The sequence below is a fragment of the Oryzias melastigma genome, unplaced genomic scaffold (assembly GCF_002922805.2).
Source record: "Oryzias melastigma strain HK-1 unplaced genomic scaffold, ASM292280v2 sc01495, whole genome shotgun sequence".
Lineage (NCBI taxonomy): Eukaryota > Metazoa > Chordata > Actinopteri > Beloniformes > Adrianichthyidae > Oryzias > Oryzias melastigma.
The window spans coordinates 19,062-24,699 of record NW_023418077.1 but is presented as its reverse complement, the minus strand read 5'-3'; the positions used below and the strand labels follow the sequence as shown (position 1 = coordinate 24,699).

The 5,638-nt window shown below is 43.2% G+C and overlaps 1 long non-coding RNA gene across 1 annotated transcript; it reads left to right on the top strand.

Annotated features, from left to right (window-relative positions):
- Positions 1–18: 18 nt before the first annotated feature.
- LOC112140091 lies at positions 19–819 on the top strand. The gene is made up of 2 exons (XR_002918116.1): positions 19–151; positions 350–819. It is a non-coding gene; the product is annotated as an uncharacterized LOC112140091 (long non-coding RNA).
- Positions 820–5,638: the final 4,819 nt, after the last annotated feature.

The window sequence follows — 5,638 nt, the reverse complement described above, 5'->3', positions numbered from 1 at the left end:
TGCTCTCTCCACCACAGAGCGTGCCCTGGCGTGGTGCCGGTTGTACCGGCCCCAACAGCATTCCTCCCGGGTTCTTTGTACGGTGTCAGCAGCGTGATGGGACGTGCGATGCATGGATACCCACCGTCACCCAAAAGGATGTATCCTCCAGGTGGGTATGTTTGATTAACAAAAATTGGACTGTGGTGCAGAACCCGTGAATCATGGACTGATCCTGGATAACCAACAACAATTTCCCAAAATTTGGCATTAGGATCGCATACAGCCTGCATTTGAATTGAATAAAAAAATCTTCCTGTTAAAATAACAAGCTGCATTTTTTGGGTCGGCCTTTATTCTTATGTTGCAGCCGTCAATGCTCCCCACAACCTTTTGCACGGCAGCAGACCCTGCGAGCTGCTCAAAACCAGTGGCGACTAACGGTAGTTCATCCACGCTGGGGAGCCGGATGACCCTGCGCATCAGCTGGAGGATGTGGTCTGCCGTTCTGTGGACAATGTCACTCGCAGTGGACCGTAGTATGTCAAAGGCTCTGGCCACCACGCAGTAAGAAGTGCCACACTCCAGCCAGAAAAGGAACACCAGAACCTCAATGTGCCCATCCCAGAGCATGAGGAACCTGAAGCTGCTCCACCAGACGTCTTATGGTCCTGCGGGTCAACAGAAAATCTGGTCTTGTGTCAGACTGACCGTCAGCGTAGAGGGCCAGGAGAGGCACCTTTGTGTTGGCATAGCAGTATAGCTGTGGAAGACCCTGTTAAATGTAACATTAATCATTTAATTTATAAAATAAAGTTATCTGTGGAATGTTTTGGTTCATTATGATGTCTTGCATTTTATTTTATAAAGTATTTAAGAATGCCGGAAAATCTCATGGTAATTTATTTTGGTGTTTTTTTAGATTTTGAAATAGGACAATATTTCGTCAGTATTGTGTCACTTCAAGACACTGTGTTGAAGTGACTCTCCTTAATGATTAATCCTTATATGTTTTGACTATGAAGTAAAACACGGCACTTTCTCTGAACTCAATAGTTACAGGTATTTAAAATAAATAACTCATAATCCAGTGTTGGAAAAAATGATTAAACTCTTGCCCAGCAGGTGGCGTAACCCTGAGCATATTTTCTTATGATAAATGTTGAAATTAAACTCACAAGTTGTTCATGTTTGGCTAAGGGGGCCAGAGTAAATCTTCTGGGGCCCGTTTCAAGAAGCAGGTTTTGTTGGAACTCTGAGTTCGTGAACTCCAAATTCGGCAAAACTCTGAGTTTTCGGTTCCAGAAAGAGGGATAACTCAAACCCGGGAAAGTGGGTGAAACCAAGCCCGTTCCAAGAAGCGGGTTAGGATGAACTCAGAATCAATCACTATGGTAACTGAGTCTGTGAACGAAACCTGGTCGGTAGCAGGTTTTCTTCAGGAAACTTAGAGTTCTCTGCGGTCTCCGCCCCTTTTTAAAGTGAAAGATGATCAAATATGAGTTCCTCATGAACATTTAGAGAACATTCACATTAGAGACGTCACGTTTCCACCACGCAGAAACCAAAATTACATGTTCATTCATAGAGGATCATGTAGAGAGGAGGCTGATTAATCCAGAGGAAATGTTATTTACGTCGGTAGAGGATTTGGAGGACACGAGTCGACTGACTGCAGTTTCCTGATTCATTTTTATTTCAGCGATATTATAAATAGTGAGTTTTTCCAGGGACTCGCTATTAAAAAATACTGTTTTCTTTTCCTTATTTTAAACCCTTAACAATAGGAATTAAGGAATGTCAGACACCGGAGAACTATGTGGACTGATCCACCGTCCTGTACTTGCGTCAGACTTTAGCTCAATTGATAGCAACGATGCCTCCCACTGCATAGATAGCGAGTTCGACTCCCGGCTACGGAAAGTTATTTTCACGTTTAAAAAAATTCGGCGAATATTTTTTAAGTCTTGAGAATTAAAATTAAATAAATATTTTTTTAACATATGCCAGACAGCTACAGTTTCTTTTTAGCGTGCAGGGATATCTGTGTGTGTAGGTGGGGGGTTACGATCACGGAGATTACTTATTAGATTGGTAACAGATCAAAAACCACTCCTTACTCAACAAGAGACAAAATAACCTTCCTGACATTATTTATTCATTATTAGAAATGATTCAAATAACTGCAGATATTTTCTCTCTGTTCTACCGCTGCAGCTGTGTTGCTTTTCTTGATGAAAATGTTCTCCTATAGTCGCATTTGCTTGAAGGAACTTATCAATTTCTGCCACCGGAAGTACGTAACTCAGCTGTTTGTCCCCGTTGCCATGGTGAATCGTGCTGTCTTTGCTCCATTGATCAGGGCTTTTTATGGTCGCGACGCTCACACCTGATTCTGGTTCTGACAACTTCAAGTTGATTGATTCAAACATTTTCAGCTGTTCTGGAACCGAAAACCCTGAGTTTGGGAATTTTGAGTCCAGTGACTCTAAGTTCAGGTTCGAACTCTAAATTTGTTGAACCTGCTTCTTGAAACGGGCCCCTGAGACGTCTGCTTCTCCTCCTTGCTACCCTGTGCCTCCTTTCAACTTGTTTTTGGTACAAGTTCAGCAAAAACAGCTTAGTTATTGCCAGCAGGAACCATTGACTGTATAAGAAAAAAACTGGACTGAACATACACCTCCCTACTTCCGTGTTCCATATAGGAAGTACCAGTGGGTTGCAAGAAGGCTAAAGTCCCATTCTAGACTGTAACATGACAGTCCATGTGAAGTGATGAGCTGCAGGACGCTGGGGTGGGCTGGGGTTGGGGGGGTGCAGCGCACTGCAGCGTCGTCACCCAAATACTCATTTTAGCTCGACAAAAAAGAATAAATGTAAGTAAAAACAAAATGACCGCTTGCAGAGTCAAATGTTGGGATGGTTCTCCCTTAAAGGCTTGAATCATTACTTGTACAATTCTCCAGCGTTGTTAAAGTAGAAGCTGTTTACATCCCGCGTTCTTGTGGTAGAGGCATGGAAAGAGGCGGGGACTCACAATAAACTCACTCCAGATTGGCGACAGTACTTCCTGTAGATTCCATGACTCAACTATGACTCACAGCGACTCAGACCAATCGCTGAAGATGGGTTGCAGATGTTTGCAATATGGCAATAGCTGTATCAGGAAATGACGGTGAAAGCGACGGCCTACTTTCACGAGGAGTGGAGGTAATGCATTTCTAATGAGGGACCTCATGGCTGGAGAAGTCCAGTATTTTTACAGTCAATGGCAGGAACCCGGAAAGATAATATTTGAAGACATTACAGGAAAAACTGCTGTCTCACACGAGCCCATAAATGGTTCAATGGCACGAAAATAAAAACATTGTGATGGACTGGTAATTTCTCAATTAATTTCTGAACAAAAAACGTAAAAATCTTTTTTAAAAAATGTATGTAATATGTATGTAGAGGAGGTTTGTGGATGCAGTGAATGAAGACATGAAGGTGGCTGGTGTTAGAGTGGAGGATGCTGAAGACAGGCTTAGATGGAGGGAACTGATTCGCTGTGGCGACCCCTGAAGGGAAAAGCCGAAAGGGAAAAGAAGAGGATGTAATATGTATGGAGGATGTACCATTTCATATTATGTAATATTTAATAATCGGAACACAGTATTTTCATAGTTTTTGTAATATGTTCAAATTTATTGAAGTTTTTACTTCAGCAAAACGGTGACGTCACAATTGGTGCATGAAGAAAACAAAAAATTGTTATTTGGCCTCCAGACCAGTGGTGGCAGTAACGCACCATTGTGGTGTTTGCCAACCCCCATATGAACAACTTCCGAAGAAGAGGAGATGACAAAAAGTAGGAATGATTGTGTCCGAATCACCTTTAAAATCCAGGGGACTATATAGTCCTGCACTATATAGGTTTTTAGCATTTAGGGGTTAGGTTGGGAATTCGGACACAACTTGTGTTTGACGTGTGGAGTCGCAGTGGCATCATCGAGGAAATGCTGAAAGACTGACACCAGGAGGAGTTCCATAACACTCAAAATAGGAACGATGCAGAACCAAATACATGACTGCGTAACAGGGTGAACATGTTTTTATTATTTAGGAAGTTTTAATTCAGAGGGCCCCTGAACACACTGCCTCATTGGAGAGTATTGAGGGCAGGTGAGCAGCAAAGGTGTGCCTGATTAGAAACTCATTTTAAAGGAACAATCAGACTGCAGCGGAAAGCAGAGAGAGGGGAAAGACGGGGCCCAAAGCCACCACCCGGGCCTTGAAATGGGCGTGGCGGGACATTGTCGGGTCATCAGCCGGGAAAGTGCAGTGGGACACCCGGCGCCAGGACAGCCAGTGCCGGTTCGACCGCCGGGAGAGCGCGCCAAGGGAAGCCAGAGCCAGAGCCTGGCCCTGAGAGCTGTCTGCTGAACCGTCCCCCCAGTGGAGAAGCTCAGGGGAGGGCGGTCCAAGAAGGGCAGCTGAGCCAGAAGCCAGACAGCGGTCAGAGAGGGGAGCAACAGAAAAGCAGCAGAGGGGTGTGGTCACGATATACCCCTTTCCAAGCTAAGGACCCCTCTGTCAATACTTTTATTCTGTTTTACATCATATATACCCAGGAGATATAGCTTTAGTTGTCACAGCTACTTTTTAATTAAATGATTTTTATTTGTGTATGTTTATGGTTTTATGTAGCCTAACTTTTTAGCTAAAAAAACTGTTTTTTGTTTTATCTCTGTAACAGAGGCTCCTGGCTTCAACAAAGTCTGAAGACGGCTTCCCCTGCTAGACATGATAAACTGTCTTCCAACCTCTTCTTAAACTGTTGTCCCGGGTCCTCTGTCTCCACACACCTCCAGATCAAAGGGGTAGGATTCTTTTTTTTTTAAACTGAATTTCATCAGCAGGTCAGAATACCTGATATCATCTTTGAACACTTCCACAAACCTATGAATGAAATGAATATGTGGCTCCACCTCTTCAGTGACTCAACAAAATTGATCATTTCAGGTAAATATTGATGTTTTTCTGACGTCCCGCGGTGCAGTTTTCGTATTGGCCACCAGGGAGCAAAGCCGCTTCTGCTGCAAACCAGATGCAGATTTAGCCTTTTATTTATTTGTAATAAATACGCCCACAGAGGATTAAAAATAAAATAAAAAATTCCTCAGCACAGACTATAATTTCTTCTTTTGTTTGAAATAGAAATCTCAGGGCCATTATTAGGAGAAACTGCTTAATGATGACGGTGTTTCCAGTACTTCTTGTTGTTGTTGTTTTTTAGATGACTCACTAATTTTTTGATCATATCAGTTTGCTCTTCTTCTGACTCACTGTCACTGGCATTATCTACTATTTGTCCATCATCTGGATACTTACAAGGTGATTATGAGCTGGAAATAGACCCGACAGTGCAGCCTGTCAAACTACCTAAATGCAGGGTCCCAGTGTCAATGATGAAATCACTGAAAGAAGACCTGAGGAGTCTTGTAGACAGATGGATCATAACAGCAGGTGAACACAGTACGGAATGGATCAGTGGCATGGTGACAGTGCAGAGACCGAAGGGCAGGCCCAGAATATGTGTCGACCTGAAATTGCTTGAAGTGTAAAACTTCGACTTAGACTTAGACTTGCTTTATTAATCCCTTTGGGATGGCACCCT